Below are 19,218 nucleotides of genomic sequence, written 5' to 3'. Positions count from 1 at the left end.
TGAATTAAAGGCTTGTTTTCATTTTTCTTGAAAAGTTTACCCAGTCAATAAATGAAAGCTTTGACTAAGTCCACATTTCTGCTGGTAAACAAGCTAGAAACCCATATATTCCAAACCTCTTTTGCTGTTAAAGGGATTTCTTTCAACCCTAAAATATATATTCATGCTTTGCCTGCATTACAACTATTTTGGATATAGACCTAATTTCCTGATTTATAAACATTTTATCCTGTCATAACCATCTTGCTTATATTCAAAATAAACAGTGTAAATTATTTGGAAATAGTGTAAATGTTAGTTATTCAGGGCCATAGAAGCAAGACACAATTGCTTCTCTACTACCCTAGTAACCTCCCAACTAATCTTCCTGCTTCCATTTCCACCAGTTCCCCCAACTTATTCTCCATATGGCTGAGAAAATGATGTTTTTATGCTTAATTCTGGTTAGCAGAATACGCATTTTTTAAACTTACAGAGATAAATTTTAGAAAGAAAAACAGATAAAATGGTTAAAAGTAATTCTTTGGAGTTGAAATCAGGATGGGATTTTTTCCTAATTATTACAATATAATTGCTGTAATATCATTTGATGTTTTGTACACATGTATTATACATGTGTTATTTTGGCAAAATAACTTTTTTTTTTTTCAAGGAACAAAGTTGTAACTGCTGCATCTCTGATGAGGCTATCCACTACCATCTTGCCATCTTAGTCTTGGGGCTGCTTTAAATTATCCTTCCCAAGTCCTGTTTCTTCAGCTTTTCCTTCAATTCTAACAATTCCTTTTTAGTTGGGGTTAATTTCAGTTGTTTGCAACCAAAGAGCTCTGATTGATATACATGGACAAACGTGCGACTCATCTTACTTCTCTCCAGTGGATCCCCACTGCCTACAGAGCAGTCAAGGGCCTTGGCTGGCCATCCGAGGACCTTCAGGACCAGGCCCCTCTTCTCGCCATCAAGTCTCTGTCACCACTCTTGTTTCTAGGGCAGCCAGTCACAGATACTGGCTGTGCATCTGTGGGTTTGCTAGGCTCTCCCTTTTTTCTGGAATGATGCTTCTCCTTTCTATGGCAGATGGTTATTCACTTTCAATCCTTGGCTCAGGTATCAGCTCCACCACAAAAGCACCACCGAGTCCTTCATTTGTGCTCCTGTAGAGCCCATATATACCTCTACTTACGATTCCCTGCCAAAGATTGATACTATTTCTTTAGGTATCTGTCTTCTCCATCAGACTGTAAGATAATCAAGAGCACAGCTTCATTTATTTTTATACTTCCAATGCCTCCTACATCCCATCACACTCAAATTTAAATTTTTTGTGAGCTGAAATGGATACTTCTGAATCATAGAAGGGGGTAAATTATATATTACATAATTGACTTGAGCATTCAAAAATTTGCGTGTTAGTTTTTTTGAAACCTCTATCCAAAAAGGTACTTTAAAAAATACTAAATGTTAACAACCCTCAAAAATCAAGTCAGCTCTCCTATGTATGACGGTTGGTCTTTAATGACTAAAGAATAAAGCTCTATTGACGTTTCGAGGAGAAATCATCAGGCTCTCCTTGATTGCACTGCCATGACAACATGGCAACATCAGTATGATCTATTTAAACATATACTAAAATCTAAACGTCTAGAGATCTGTCCTCGTTCACATTCGTTTGCTAAGGCTGCTGTAACACAGTACCACAAACTGAGTGACTTCAACAAAATAAATGCATTGGCTTACAGTTCTGGAGACTAGAAGTTCTAAATCACGGTTTCAGCAGGGTTAGTTTCTTCTGAGGTCTGTGAGGAAGAATCTGTTCCATGCCTCTCTCCAGCTTCTGGTGGTTGCTGGCAATCTTTGGAGTTCCTTGGCTTATAGATGCATCACCCCAATATCCTCCTTCATCTTCATGCTGCATTCTCCCTGTGTATGTGTCTGAGTCCAACTTTTTTCCTTTTATAAGGATAGCAATCATACTGGGTTAGGGACCATCCTAATGAACTCATCTTTGCTGGATCATCTGCAAAGACTCTATTTCCAAATGAAATCACATTCACAGGGGATAGGGCTTCAACATCTTTTTGAACGACAAAACTCAACTCATAATAAGTGTCCACTGTGATCTCTTGTCACTTTCCTTCCCCTGGTTACACTGGCCTTCTTCTGTTCCTAGAGCAGATCAATGAATTGACCTTCTCACTCTCATGTATTTGGTACTTCCTATTCTTTAAACTTGGAAAACTCTTTACCTGTCCACTATAATCTTCTTTAGATCTGAGGGCCAAGCCAGAGAGTCCGGCCCTGACCACTCTATCAAGGGATGTCCCTCCGGCCACCTGCTATTAGTCTATTTATTTCTGTAAAACCCTTACCACTCCCTGAAATCATCTTGTTCTTCTACGTGTTTGCCTCTCGTATCTAGAATGGAGGTTCCAGGACCACCAAAGATCTCACCTTTCTTCTTAATGATGCACCCGCAACACCTAAAACAGTATCGGGTATGTAGTAGAGGCTCAGTAAAGAATGATTGTGTTACATTGAATTAAATGTACTCACAAGTAAGGTATAAAGACAATCATTTGCAGTCAGATAAACAGATAGCATGAAAAGTTACCAAGGAAATAGGAAAAATGAGGACGTTATCCAATAGTTATTTTTTTCAAATATGGAAACACCACTATCCTCCCTTCTCCCATGACTCAACATTGCCTTGGATCACATGTCACTTTTTTTTTTAACATAGCCTCCACTGACCACCCTATTTAAAATCACATCTCCCTACCTGAGTCAGTATTCCCACACAATTCTTCTTTGTTCTATTGTTCCACAACATTTATCACTTCTAAAATACTCTATAATAAACATATTCATATGCTGCTTTTTAAAATTGCCTCTGTCTTCTCCAGTAAAAACATTTGTCAGTTTTTTTCATTGAAGTAGCAAAAGAATTTAGAACAGTGCCTGGTAGCTAGTAGGTGCTCAATAACTACTTGTAGATGACTGAATGAGAAGTGTTGCCTTGCAGGTTCCAAATTGTTTACTTGGGCACTATGGCAATAACAGAAGCTTATTTGCAAATGAATATGTAAAAGAAAATTCCAGATTAAAGAAGAGAGAATTCGAATCAATATGGTGTACACATTGCTCGGTGTTTTTATACAGGTTCCTTCTATCCTTGCTTAACATTTCGATGTTTATTGGTCCTCACATATTAAGTTCCAATTGGGTTAAGTGAATCCTGCAGGAGCTGTGTTGGTTCTGAACTCTGGGCTTCACTTTTGCCTTGACCATAATTGAGGTTTTTGTCATTCTCTAGGCTGAGTGGTTAGTGGTTGGTAGTCAGTGCAGTCTCTAGCCAGGCCTATTATATTTCCTTTTTCTAAAGAAACGTTTTTCCCCCCACTATACCAACATAAAAGGCCTCCCAACAATCCAGACCAACCTTTGTCTTAATGGAGTCTGAAGTTCACTCCCCTGTTTATGATGTGTAACAACTGAAGTGGGAGATATAAAGTTTGCAGCTATTATGTAATCAAAAACATTTGTGTTTTCCCAAAAAGGAAGGAGGAGGCAAGAAGGAGATGGGGAGATGGGGAGGAGCGGGGGGTAGGAAAAGGAAAACCCCCAGATTTGGAAGCTCAGAGCCTGTGCTGTGAGCAGGAAGTTGAAACTCATCCAGCTGTCACATAAAAACAAAAGAAAAATACTTTATATATTCAATCATTATTAAGGTTCTGCATGTCTATTTCCCACGTTATTTGCCAGCCAGTATATATTGGTTTTCAAATGCTAGCATTTTAAGAGCAGTAAAAATATTTGCTTTTAAGTTAAAAATTGCTTCATTTCTGAAGGCCATAAAAACAAAAATTCATGTGGTAAAAGAGAAAAAAATATGTTACTCTCACCCTCACCTTCCAGCATTCCTTACTGAAACCAAAGAGCCCTCTATTGCTAACTTGGAAGGGCACTTTCTAGATGGAGGGTTGCTGTAGGCTGAGCCAGCAGCGCACCAGTCCCAGAAATGTTTTTTAGGAATAAAGTACCCAGTTTCCAGTGATGTTGTAGAGGTGGATAGGACTTCAAGGCTAGCAGATGATTGCCCTTTGGGCTGCCAGCACATGCCTCTCCTCTAGAGGGGAGGTCTCTTTACGCCAAACTGAAAGATGAGAAATTTGGGGAAGTAAAAGTTTTTGTGGGCATCTTTCTCTTTCAGCTTCTCTATATGAATAGGAAAACCACAATTGGAATTGAATTATTAAATTTATGAATCTTAGCATCGTGAAGTGTTAGAACTAGAAAATACTGAAGAAAGCAAAGGCCTAACTCTGTATTTTGCAGTTGAGAAAATTGGAGCACACAGAAATGCTGTGACTTTGCCAAGGTCATGAGTCTATTCAGCATCTGGGCCAAGCTTCAAACTCACTCACATAGTTGTCTGAAAGTAAACATTAAATGAAAGTATTCTGATTGTGACTTACTCATTTTCCCTCTGTGGTCGTCTAATAAGTGTTCTTGTGCTGTCCTCTAAAACCTTACAGAAAGATTATTTTACTACTTCTGGAGGAGAAAACTCACATATCATGTTTAGTCTATTTACTTCATTTCTATAAAAGACCATCTTAAGAATGTGTTTTATACACTCCAGGTCCACATAAACATAAAATTTGATCCCTTATGAATAGAAATGTTTGTGGTGGATTCTTAAAAGGCAACAGTGTTCTGATGCAGCTTTCCCACAGGAAAGAATTCCCGAATTCCCAAATTCCAGTTGATGATGCCAATTTTTCTCGAAATTAAGACTTTGTTTATTTCACCCTTACTGTCATTTTTACCCATTCACCATACCTCCAGTTTAAGTTCAGCCTCTTTTTTTTTTTTTTTTTTTTTTTTTTTTTGAGATGGAGTCTCGCTGTGTCACCTAGGCTGGAGTACAGTGGCACAATTTTGGCTCACTGCAACTTCCACCTCCCGGGTTCAAGTGATTCTCCTGCCTCAGCTTCCTGAGTAGCTGGGATTACAAGTGCACACCACTATGCCCAGCTAAATTTTTTTTGTATTTTTAGTAGAGATGGGGTTTCATCATGTTGGCCAGGCTGGTCTTGAACTCCTGACCTTGTGATCCGCCCACCTCGGCCTCCCAAAGTGCTGGGATTACAGGCATGAGCCACCGCATCTGGCCAACTTCAGCCTCTCTGTAGATACTTCTGTCTTAGCTCCTTTTTCAACACCTTTTTGGCTTCAGATCAAAATTGCTCTCCAAGAGGACTAAATAACCTTGACGCTCATTGTCACCTCTTTACTGCCCTTAAGTCACTGATTGGTATGTTTTTGTTTATCCAGGTCCTGGTGCAAAGTGCCCTGCTAAGTTCTCCTGAGCTTAACATCTTCTTTTTATTAATACATCCTAAATTCTTGACACTTTTTTCTTCTCTCTTACTTTCTATATTTATTACGTTTGAAATAAATACACACAAAATAATACATCAATCGACTTCATCCCTATAACTCTTGCATATATGCATGTGTGCAGTTTTAACAATACAAACACTGTGTGTACACCATCAAATTTAAGAAAGAGAATATTGTTGATATTGTTGAAGTCATTATAGACTCCTCCTGATAGTATCTGCCTCCCTTCCAAATATTTATTATTCCATTGCTTTTCTTTATAATTTTACTATTTATGCATATGTCCCTGAGAGATGTCTAGTTTTGCTTTTGTTGAGGTTTCAAAACATAGCATCATATATATATACACACACACACACACACACACACACACACACAGCCTTTTGTGACTTGCTTTTCCTGCTTACTATTTTGTTAAATTAATACTTATCAATACGTGTTACTTAATTCGTTTTCATTGCAGTAAGGAATTCCATTATATGACTATTTCACAACTTATTCATACTTTCTACTTTTGATTGATAGATATTTGGGTATTCTCAGTTATTTGTTTTTACAAAAATTGCTGTTATGAACATGTTTATTCATGTCTCCTGGCTTATTCCTTAAAAATTTCTCTAGAGTATAAAAGAGTAAATTTATTTTTACATTATAGGCTATAAGTATTTTCAACATTACTAGGTAATGTAAAACTATTTCCTGAAGTGGCTGTGCCATTTATATTCCCATTACTCTACAATCTCTCCAACACTTGGATTTATCCAACTGGTTTTGGTTTTGTTTTTTGCTAATTTGGGTGTGTGAAATTTTATCTCATTCATGATATTAATATGCATTTCCCTAGTTATTAATGCAATTGAACATTTTTACGTTCAGACAGGCCATTCGTGTTTCCTCTTCTAATATATGAAAATGCATATTCATGCATTTTGCCTTCTTCTAAGAAATGAATGGTCTGTCTTTCTCTTGTTAATTTATATGAGTTCTTTTTATATTCTAGATTCTAGCTTTTTGTTCATATTGTATTGCAAATATTGTCTATGAATTAGTGACTTCTTTACTTTTTTGGTGTTTCCTTTTGATATTCAAAAGTTCCTAGTTTTAATATAGTCAAATTTCTTTACTTCTCTTTATAATTAGCATTTTTAAAATTTTGTTTAAGAAATCTTTCTCTGCCTTGGGTTCATGAATTATTCTGCTAGTTCTTTCTAAAACTATAACATTTTGCTCTAGAGCTATATGGATTTTGTATGATTGTGTAGTATGAGATACAATCTTCTTTTTCTTATGAGTAGGCAAATGGACCAGTACTATTTATTGAAAAGTCTAATCTTTCCTCACTAATCTGTAACAAAAGCTCTGTTACAGATCAGGTTTCCATATTTGGCTGAGTTTATCTGGGACTCTGTATTTCATTCCACTGGCCTATGTGTTTATCTCTGCACCAATAGCATATTTACTTATTAGATTAATTTTATATTAAGGAAGGATTTCTGGTGTGGTGAGTCCTTTCAATATAACTCTTTAAGAATATCTTGGCTACAACAAGCTTCACAAAATGAGTTGGGCAGTTTTCCTCTGTTTCTCTTATTTGAAAACGTTTTGTGTAAGATTGAAATGACCTGTTTCTTAAATATTTGATATAATTTATTTGTAAAATGTCTTTACCAGGTGCTCTATTTGTAAGAAGATTTAATTGGATTGAATTTCTTTAATAATAAAAAGTTCTTCAGGATTTTTATTTCTTCTGTCATTTTGTTAAGTTATATTTTTCTATAATGTGTGCAGCTCACCTAATTCCTCAAATTTATTGACACAGAGCCTTTAATGATATTCTCTTGCTATCTTTTTAAACAGAGTTGCTTCTCTAGTTGTATCCTCTTTAGTATTCATAATATTATTCATCTGTGCCTTCTTTTTTTTTCCTTTAATCTTACCAAAAGTGGATCAACTTTATTAGACTTTTAGAAGATAAATTTTTGGCTTTTTTGATCCTCTCTGTTGTATCTTTGATTTTTCTTTTATTAACGAATCACCATTCCTTCAATGGTACATTTCTTTCTGATATTGCTCTAATCCTTTAGCAAATAACTTCATACATGAGTTCACAGTTTGCTGGTTTATCTTACGGGGCTGAAGGAACAGGTGACAGGTTAAGGAATTTCGTGCTACTACCTCCCTGACTTTAGCAGAGATTGGCTATTGCCCAGTTGGGCAGAAAGTAGCTTTGGGTTTGATAGGGTGGTATATGGTATTAGGAATATCCATAACATCACAGTCTGAAGAGGACACACATATACCTTTGACAGTCCTAATCACATTAACATACATTTGATACTAACATTTTCTTACTTGCTTTGTTTAAACTACATACTTGTGAAATATGCAATTTTTACCTATGTGAGAGAGATAACAATTTCCCACTGATTAAATATTTTGACAGGGTGAGGAATTACTAAGGGAAGACAATGAGATAGAATTGCTGAGGATGGAATGAATTCTTGAAATAAATATACTTGACTATGAGATAAAATGAAAGAATAAAAATAGGAAGAAATATCGGCAATTATTTTTCTTTCACATAATAACTTACAGTTTTCTTTTTAAGACATCTTAATAGCCAAAACCTCATTTGATTCTCTAATAGCACCAGTATCAGTAAATTGGGTAAAGCAGGTATTCTGGAGAATATAGGAGAAGCAAGTGCCTGGGGGCGGTTTCCTTAGGAAAGGAAGTCATCTGCTTGACTGAAGACAGCCTTAATAATGAAACAACTGATAAATTTTTTAAACTTTTTGTTGAATTGCTGTGATGCATAGGGTACCTTGAATAGATTTTGAGATGAACTTGATTAAGAGGCAACTTATTTCAATTGACATAACCTTCCTGAGAGTCATCGTTATTCCTTACACTGATTTCCTCTTCAGAATCTAAGATATAATATACATCTTTAATTTATCTCATCACTCTAGTGAGGCACCTTCCAGCATATGCTTTTGAATTTGTTAAGTGAAGGCATATCTTGAGTTTGTAATCCATGAAAGCTGGTATTAAAGACAAAATAAATATACTTCAGGAAAGATAACATTTTTCACAACAGATGTGAGAGCAAAGAAACTGCTGACATGTTTATTAGCAATGGATAAACTGAATGTTTCAGTTTGGCCCAGCACCCAGAAAATGCAGATGTGTATCCAGATGCAAACCCCTAGAGTCTGCAAAATAAAATTTGTATTGGACATTTTACAAGATCTTTGGCACTTCTTGCTTGACAAGAAGTACCCCTGAGGGCCACCTATCTCATGATATTTAGGCAGTTTTTCCCTACTCTGGTAAGAGCCAAGAATTGCAGAGGGCAGAGGGCACAATACAGAAAAAAAAAAAAAGAAAAGAAAGAAAGCAACAAAGAATGAAAGAAAGGAAGGAAGAAAGAAGAAGAGAAAAAATAGAAATGAGAGGTTTACTAAACTTTTTTGACCTTCAAGTTAGGATTTTTAAAAAGTGGGTTTGGAATATGAGATGACTCAGTCATCTTTCTTCACCCTGGGTTATTTTTACTAGTTGTGAATACACCAAGCATTCCTTAGCTCTTGCAAACATTTATTTGAATGCGTAAGACCTCAGTTTAATTCCTGTCTTTTCCCTGGTGGGAAAGTACTCAACTAAAGTCTTAGCTAATTTCAGAATGTAGTGACTTTTTTAAAAAAATGTATGGACAAACCCTAACCAAAAAGTAAGGCTCCATATAGGAATCCATGCTTTTAATAATATTTATTTAGGATAGAAAATACATTAGAGAGCGTCCAAAAACTTAATAATTTGGTATTGTGCCTACTTTAGGGGGGTGTATGGCTGAGTTAATTATTGATTAAAGAATCTTCCTTACAACTAACTCATTTTCAACAAAGAAGGAGCCAAGAACATACAATGGTGAAAGGACAGCCTCTTACATAAATGATGCTGGGAAAACTGTATATCCATACGCAGAAGAATAAAACTAGGACCCTATCTCTCATGATATACAAAAATCAAATAAAAAGGGATTAAATATTTAAATCTAAGACCTAACACTATGAAACCACTAGAAGAAAATGTTGGGGAAATGCTCCAGGACATTGGTCCAAGCAAAGATTTTTTTGTGTAAGGCCTCAAAAGCACAGGCAACAAAAGCAAAAGTAGACAAATTAGATTATATCAAGCTAAAACACTTCTGCACATCAAAGGAAACAATCGACAAAATGAAGAGAACCACAGAATGGAAGAAAATATTTGCAGACTATCCATCTGTCAAAGTATTCAAAACCAGAATATATAAGGAGCTAAAACAACTCAATAGCACAAAAACAAACAATCTGATGTAAAAATGGGCACAAGATCTGAATAGACATTTCTCAAATGAAGACATATAAATGACCAACAGGTATATGAAAAATCCTCAACATCACTAATCATCAGGGAAATTCAATCAAAACTACAATGAGATATTATCTCACCCCAGTTAGAAGGGGTTTATCAAAGACCGAATAACAGACACTGGCAACAATGTAAAGAAAGGGGAACCCTCCCACTGTTGTTGGGAATGTACATTAGTGCAGCCACTATGGAGAACAGTATGGAGGTTTCTCAGAAAACTAAAAATAGGACTACCATATGATCCAGCAATTCCAATATTGCATATATCTCCAAAAGAAAGAAAATCAAATCAAAGAGATATCTGCACTTCCATGTTTATTGCATCACTTTTCACCAGAGCCAAAATATGGAATCAACCTATGTGGTCATCAATGGATGAATGGATAAAGAAAATGTGAGATATGTAGATGTGACATACAATGTGATCTATCTATCTATCTATCTATCTATCTATCTATCTATCTATCTACAAGGAAATATTATTCAGCCATAAAAAAGAAAAAAATTTTGTCATTTGCAGCAACATGGATGGAACTGGAAGTCATTATGTTCAGTGAAACAAGCCAAGCACAGAAAGACAAATATCACATGTTCTCACTCATATGTGTGACTTATAAAAGTGGATCTCATGAAAATAGAGAGTAGATTGGTGATTATCAGAGGCTGGGAAGGGTAGTGGGAAGAGGGTATGAAAAGAGATTGGTTAATGAGTATAAATATGCACCCAGAAGAAATAAGATCTTGTGTTCAGTACAACAGTAGGATGACTTTAGTTAACATTAATTGATTGTACATTTCAAAGAGATCGAAGAGAATAATTAGAATAACTTAGCATAAAGAAAAGATAAATATTTAGGGTGATAAATATCCCAATTACTCTGATTTGATTATATGAATGTGTCAGATTATCACATGTGCCCCCAAAATATGTATATCTAATATGTATCAATAAAGTAAGAATCTGACTTTTCATCATTTTGTTTAAAAAAAAAAACACTATTAATAGGTATAATTTATTCAACCACATAAGCCAAGTACTGTGCCAATTGCTTTACATGCTGATAGTAACAATTGCTAACATTTGATCAGTTAATGTGTTATTCATTATGCTAAGCTGTTTACTTGCATTATTTTATTTAATTCTTTCAAAAACTCCTTAAAGTCAATTTCACTATTATGTATATTTGATGTATGACAAGACTAAGGCTTAGAAAACTTAAGTAACTCTGTAAGATGTTTGACAATTTAACTGAGGGAAATTTAATTTAACTGAAGGAAAGCTGTTTTGAGATTTTTTGATAGTTTTTGTAATGTTGAAATTATTTTTGTGAACTTGTTTAGAACTTAGAAGGCCTTGAAAGTTGCAATGGCATTTAATTCATACACCTAACAAATTATATGCTGATTTGCTCCTGACTTGTCACTGCTATTCTCTCCTTGGTGCCAGGAGAATATGAATCTGTAGTGAGTTGTTCAAATAACTGAGCTTCTTTGAGGCACCAGGACTCAGAAACCAAGAACCCAGTAGAGAACCTGGGGTCAAAACAGAAATTAGTGCACAAAAGGTAGATATTTAAAACAATAGATTTTCATCAGATCAAGCAACAATAGCCAAGTGAAAGTGTTATTTAAAAATTGACGATACAATCCCCATGAACCCCCTTCACCATGGCTTCTGGCTTTATTTTATACGCAAACTTGATCTGAAAACATCTGTACTTAAAAGTCATCAACATGGATGGAAATTCAAGGCTTCATGTTGAATTAGTGTCTATGTGTGCATGTTCCTGGTATAACAGCAATGCATAAATGTATTTTCAGGATTGTTTAGAAACATAACATTTAAAATATTTGCTTTGACAAGCCAAATGTAACATTTTAACAATTTTCATTACAAATATAGTGATTGTGAAAATGTGCATATGCTTGGTCATTTGCCTCACTCACTAGACATGCTCCTACATGACTGTGGCAGTTGCTAACATTCAAATCCACTCTTTAAAAGTGCAGATTTGCACTAGTGAGTAGATACCAAAAAAAATGCTTTAGAAGCTGTTATGGCAACACAAAAGGAGTATTCCCCAAAAAAATTTGAATTGAGAAATAGCAATGTCATTAGAATAAATATGTTGTCTCTTAAGGCAATGGCTTTCCTAAAATGTAAAGGGAAAAGTATTTCCTTTGAAAATGCCAATACTTATACATTTAGAACAGTCGTTCTCAAACTTCAATGGCTATACAATCATTTAGGAATTATATTAAAACAAATTTGCAGGTACCGTGGGATCCAAATCTCAAATAATTCAGTGGGTCTGCAATGGGGTTCAGGAACCTGTATTTCAACAAGCTTCCCCAAGAAATTCTGATGCATGTGATCACCAGGCAATTCTCTGCAACACACTAATCTGGATACATTACTAACAGCCACGTCCTATACACCCAGGAATGTAACTTTACTATTTCATGTTTTCTTTCCTTAAACCATCTTGACATAGCTTAAAACCATGTTTGGGCTCTCTCGGTTATTTCCAGTTTCAACTCAAGTACAATAGTTAACCTTTTCACTACGACTTTAAGCCACTAATTCTTACTGGATTACAAATAAAATTCCTCAGATTCAGAATTGTAATCCCTCTGTAATGTCCAGGACTACAGGCTTACAGCTTTGTCTGTGCCTGAATTGCTTTTTAAGTAGCTCTTGGGAGAAAAGCATGGTTTCATGGGGATAACAAGTATGTATGACATGGTCCCCACTTCGAGGGCACTTCTAGAGAGGGTGAAAAGGTGTGTGCGCAAGTAACTAAAATTGCACAAATCATGAAAGTCAAATGAATAGTAGAGTAGCATTTCCTAAATCATGCTTCATACACTATTTATGATCCCTGAGATGCTAATAGGTGTTACAAATGAAAAAGGATTTGATGTCAAAGATTTTGTAAATGCTGAACCAAACTTAAATAATTTTATTTTTGAGAGTTATTAAAACCTTTAACATGCGAATATGCATTATTATGAGGGATTATAGTACATTATCTCACTTGGTGCTAGAGATTTTCACAAACTGACTAATTTAACAGTACACCAGTATAATATGCATCACACTTGGTGTATTAGTCAGGGTTCTCTTAGAGGAACAGAACTAACAGACTATCTATATATCTATGTATCTATATGGGCGTTTATTAAGTATTAACTTCCATGATTAAAAGGTCCCGCAATAGGCTGTCTGCGAGCTGAGGAACAAGGACAGCCAGTCCAAGTCCCAAAACTGAAGAACCTGGAGTCCGATGTTCTAGGGCCCAAAACATCCTGCATGGGAGAAAGATGTAGGCTGGGAGGCTAGGCCCGTCTCGCCTTTTCAGGTTTTTCTGCCTGCTTTTTATTCACTGGCAGCTGATTTGATTGTGCCACCAGATTAAGGGTGGATCTGTCTTCCCCAGCCCACTGACTGAAATGTTAATCTCCTTTGGTAACATCCTCACAGACACACCCAGGATCAACATTGCATCCTTCAATACAATCAAGTTGACACATTATTAACCATCACACTTGGTAAATATGTTCAGGCAAATGCATAGGTTTTCTAAGGAAGATGAGATAATTCCTCAACAGGGTGATTAGAGAAAGTCTCAAGTAGATGTTGTCATTTGAGCTATACTCAATGACTACTTACAATGTTTGTTCACCAAAGACAAAATATTCATGGAAAAGGGGGGTTAACAATAGAATTATATTATAAGTAGCTATCCTTGAAAAAGGATCCTATCCTCAGATTAAAAAACAAAAGTTTTGAATTTGACAATTTGGAGATTAAATTTTGAGCCAGCAGTGACTGGAGAAATAGAGCGGTGGAAGCCAAATTTCACAGAATTAAGAACAAAGAGTTAGTGAGGAAATAGTTCCTAAGTGATGATTTGTAAAAGAAGATGCTAACCTGGTATGGTTAATAGTAGAGTTGGAAAGCCATTTTTTTTAAATGGGGAGAGGCCTGAACATTTTATCTTAATGAATATATTTTTAGAAGCATATTATGAGTCTGTTCCTGCTGCTATAACAAAATACTTTAGCGTGGGTAATTTAAAAACAACAGAAATGTATTGCTTATAGCTCTGGAGGCTGGGAAGTCCAAGATCAAGGTGCCAGCAGTTAAAATGTCTGGTGAACACTCTCTACTTCACAGATGGCACCTTGTTGCTGTGTCCTCACATGACAGAAGGGGTAAGGGAGCGTTCTTGAGCCTCTTTTATATGGGCACTAATTTGCTTCCTGAGGGTGGAGCCCTCTACTTAATCACTTCTCAAAGGCCCCACCTCTTAGGACTATCACATTGGCTACTAGGTTCCAACATATGCATTTTGGGGGGTACCAACATCAGATCATAGCACATATTTAAAGGCTTTTTTTGAAATGCAAGGTCCTGACTCAAGACAATGACAAAGTCATTCACTAATTAAGTCATGATAAAGTCATTCAGTAATTAAGACAATATTACAATCATTATTTATTGGGACCTACTGTGCACCAGCTCTGATGCAGGTTCTGGTATGTAAAAGTGATTTACTTCTTCTCTCTTCTCAAATCACTCCAGGAAGAAATGCCTCAAGGTACAGCCATTTTGGCTGAGTTGGACTCTCCTATGGTAATGAAAACTTGGAGGAAATAAAGGACTTCGCCACAGATTTAGAAAAATGAAAGTCATACTTGTCTCTTTCTTTGCTTCCATTTCATTAGCTTATCAGACTCAACTCAATAAATCAAGTAAGACTAACAAATGGAATTTCCCATCCCAATTTATTTTGTTTATTAATAGGTAAAATTAATTCTTAAGAATTAAGACATGGACATGTTTCTTCATTTAAACTAGAAATAGACAAAACATTTGTGGGCCCTAAATGCTCACTTCTCCACTCATCTGCTACCAACAAATGTTCTCCTACTGTTGTGCTTAATGCACTCATCCAGCACTTTGTGTGATTACTAGTTGAGGGAAGTAGCATAAGATCAAAATACAAGAGGGGGTCAGGAACACAAGATAGTTTTAAAGAAGAAGAATGTGAGAACTTGCTTTATCATATATTCAGGTTTATTATAAAGACATAGTAATTAAGACAATGTGGTTTTGCACAGGGACAAACAAATAGACCAATGAGACACAATAAAAAGGCCCAGAAACAGGACAAATCATAGATTGACACCTGATGTACGACAAAGGCGGCATGAGAAATTAGTGGGGAAATTTTCAACAAATGATAATAGGACAATTGAGAATACATGTGGGAAATAAATAAAAATGGACTTATAAATGAAACCACACATAAAAGTAAATCCCAGATAAGGTTAAAGCCAAAATTTGAGAATAAAAATATAAAGCTTATAGGAAGTAATAAACAAGAATAACTGCAGGATAGGGTAGTATTTCTTCAAGTAACCATAAAGTGAAAGACTGATAAATTGACTATGTAAAATTAAATACTTCCGTTCATCAAGAAAATCATAGAAACACTATAAAAATAATCAGCATTGTGTTTTAACACATACCTGTGGCACGTATAATTGACCAAAAATTTATATTTCAGAATATATCAAGTTTTTACATGTCCACAAATAAGACAGACACTTGAATAGAAAACAATGCATAAAAAACTTCAACAGGCAATTTATAAAAAGAAAGCCAAAGGGATGCAATCTTATTAGTAATCAGAAAAAATGTAAAGCCAATCTGTAATGATATATGTTAATATTCTATCAGATTTGAAGACAGAAATCTGACAAAAGCAAGTGATGACGAGTGTATGAAGCAGTGGAAACTCTCACATGCTGCTGGTGGGAGAAAGAAACATCCAACATCTTTAGAAAACAGAATGGCATTAGCTATGAAATTTTAAGAGACATATACCTTATGATCCAGTGCAGTGGTCCTCAAATGTAATACTTTTCTCAAAAATTATTACAAGCTGTGTTTATGTTGGTTATATCCATAGATATTTACTGTATTTGAAACTAAAAATAAGAAAAAGTTAAAATATTTACTTATTTAAAATAGCAATGTTGTTACAAGAGTATTAAAATTAGATGCTAACCTAAATAACATTTTAATCAAAATAATTATTTCCACAGCAAGACAAATTTTAGGGGAAAAGCAGCATAATTTTACAGTTTTGCAAATCTCTTTAATGTCTGACTTACTAGAAGAAAGCTGGATTTTCCTATCTGCTTCTGCTTTTGGTCTGGCACAGGACTGCACGTGATGTAGCCTCTGGAAAATTCCTCTCTACATTCATGAGAGACTGAAAGTGGAAAGGTAAAATAAAGTCTTAGTATTATCGTGAAAATTGTTTTGCACTCACAGACCCAATGAAAGTGTCTTGATGTCCTCCCAAGGATCACCCTTTAAGAACCCTGCTAGAGAGAAACGCATGCACCAGAATGCAAGTATAAAAATGTTTATGGCAGCATGTCCATACAGTAGTCGTTCTTAGAAACAACCCAAGTGTCCATTTAAAGTGGAATAGATAAATAAACAGTGGTATGTGAATTCATGCAATGGACTACTGTACCATGGTGGAAATGAACATACACATATATTTACACATAAAATATATAAAGATATGTACATATACAGTGAAGGAGAAAGTCTTGATGTTCTAAGAATGGACCTACTTGAAGGTAAAGGGATGTTTCAAATGATTACTGTGTCCCACCCAAACTTAAGATTATGACACTTCATGTGTGAGTCAGTTTTCTTTTTTTGCACAGTCACTGCTGTTTCTATTCTCTTTTGTCCTAGTTATCTTGATTAAAGTGATCAGTAAACAAATTTGATGGTTTGAGAAAAGAAAAAAAAATCCTAATGCTGAAAAACTAGTGCTCAAGTCTGGCATTCTCTCTGTACATTCACATGGCTGAGGTCATCTGCAAATAATTAGAAAGCACAGCCATCAGCAATATTGTATTTGTTTCTAGTCTCAGAAGTTAATAGCAACTTCCCTCAGCTTTGTTTAGCCAGCAAAGTTTTCTAATGACAATACAATAATGTCTTTTACCAGTATAGAAGATCATAAATATTAAATAGGGAACATATCAGTTTTTGGCTGCAGGCACCTGGGTATGTTCTGTGGGTGTTGTTCTGGAATACATGGCTCCCAAGTAGGCCACATGAGATTTTGTGTAAGATATAAAGCAAGCAGGGAGGGACTCCTGAAACGAAAGACTGCCAAAAAGCATGATGATTAAACAACTTTGGAAAATGTTTTTTATTATTTTTTATTTTTTTTTTAGCAATTTGGCTAAAACCATGCTCTAGTCCAGCATTTCTTGTCAGCAGTTATGTGGTAGTCCTTTTTCCATTGGGTCATAAGCTCTCGGAGGCAAAGGACCATATCATACGCTTTTCCTGTATCCCCCCGCCCAGAACCCTAATCTCACTTATGCATTGTACCTAATGGATACTTAATCACTGTTGTTTATGATCTGACAGGCCCAAATCTCAAAATCCAGAGGCATTATTAGGAACAAGTTTGGCCAACTATTTTTAGCGTTTGAATGAGATCTTGTTTTGAGTTTGAAGTGGAGGCCCAGATATTTCTCCTTTATTCCAAGTAGTCCAGTATCTCTAAAAGATATTCTGCATAGCAAAGTATATATTTACAAAAGATCTGCTCAGCTGATTGACTCTTGGTGTATTGAAGGCTCTCGTGCACAGACTTCTTTTCCAAGCTTTTGATAACTGTCCACACCAAAATGGAGCAATTCAGTCCATCAATTTGATGCTAATTTACACCAAGCCTGGACAAAATGAACCTCCGCTGCGGTTTCTGAAAAGTTCTAGAATGCAAAAGCAGGATTCTTTAAAAAAAAAAATTTAACATTTTAATTATTTATTTTTTATAATTTTAACTTTTATGTTAAATTCAGAGGGTACATGTGCAGGTTTGTTGCATGAGTATATTAGGTGACGCTGAGGTTTCAGATATGAATGATCCCATCATCCAGGTAGTGACCATAGTACCCAATAGGTAGTTTTTCAGCCTTTGACTCCTTCTCCTTCTCCCCCAGTAGTCTCCAGTGTCTATTGTTCCTATCTTTATGTCTATATGTACCCAGTATTTAGCTCATACTTAACAAGCAAGAACATGTTTGTTGCATTTGGTTGTCTGTTCTTGCATTAATTCAGCTAGAATGATGACCTCCAGTTGCATCCATGTTTCTGCAAAGGCTATAATCTCATTCTTTTTTATGGTTGCACAGTATTCCATAGTGTGTATGCACCACATTTTCTTTTTCCAGTCCACTGCTGATGAGCACCTTGGTTAATTCCATGTCTTTGCTATTGTAAATAGTGCTGTTATGAATATACAAGTACATGTATCTTTTTTTTTTTTTTTTTTGGAACGATTTATTTTCCTTTGGATATATAACCAGGAATAAGATTGCTGGGTTGAATAGTAGCTCTGTTTTAAGTTCTTTTGAGAAATCTCCAAACTGCTTTTCACAGTGGCTGAACTAATTTACATTCCCACCAACACTGTGTAAGCATTCCTTTTTCTCTGCATTCCTTCCTGAATCTGCTATTTTTTTAAAATCTTTTTAGTAATAGCCATTATTCTGACAGGTGTGAGATGATATTTCATTGTGGTTTTGGTTTGCATTTCTCTGCTAATTTGTAGTGTTGAGCATTTTTTTCTATGTTTGTTAGCTGTTTGTATGTTTTCTTTGAGAATTATCTGTTAAGGTCCTTTGCCCACTTTTAAACAGGTTTCTTTGTTTTCTGCTTGTTGAATTAAGTTCCTTATAGATTCTGGATATTAGACTTTTGTCAGATATATAGTTTGCAAATATTTCCTCCCATTCTATAAGTTGTCTGTTTATTCTGTTAATAGTTCCTTTTGCTCCACAAAAATTCTTTAAGTTTAATTAAGTCCCACTTAGCAAACTTTGTTTTTGTTTCAATTATTTTTGAGGACTTAGTCATAAATTCTTCGCTAAGGCTGATGTTCACAGTGGTATTTCCTAGGTTTTCTTCCAGGATTTTTATATTCAGGGTCTTACATTTAAATCTTTAAATATTGAATCTTTAATTAAAGATTTAAATATAAGACCCCAAACTATAAAACTACATGGTGGAAGACAGGGATCCAGTTTCACTCTTCTGCATATGGCTGGCCAGTTATCCCAGTGCCAATTATTAATTAGAGAGTCTTTTCTTAATTGCTTATTTTTACTAACTTTGTCACAGATGGTTGTAAATGTGCTGCTTTATTTCTGGGTTTTCTAACCTGTTTCATTGGTCTATGTGTCTGTTTTTGTAGTAGTACCATGTTGTGTTGATTACTGTAGCCTTATACTATAGTTTGGAGTCAGGAGACATGATGTCTCTGGCTTTGTTATTTTTTGCTTAGG

At 35.4% G+C, this 19,218-nt stretch overlaps 1 pseudogene; it reads left to right on the top strand.

Moving 5' to 3' along the window:
* Positions 1-840: 840 nt before the first annotated feature.
* LOC105539621 overlaps positions 841-19,218 on the top strand; it is a 57,809-nt pseudogene continuing 39,431 nt past the window's right edge.

Source organism: Mandrillus leucophaeus, unplaced genomic scaffold (assembly GCF_000951045.1).
Source record: "Mandrillus leucophaeus isolate KB7577 unplaced genomic scaffold, Mleu.le_1.0 Scaffold207, whole genome shotgun sequence".
Lineage (NCBI taxonomy): Eukaryota > Metazoa > Chordata > Mammalia > Primates > Cercopithecidae > Mandrillus > Mandrillus leucophaeus.
The sequence above is the reverse complement of the archived record's forward strand: the minus strand, read 5'-3'. Positions and strand labels throughout refer to the sequence as shown.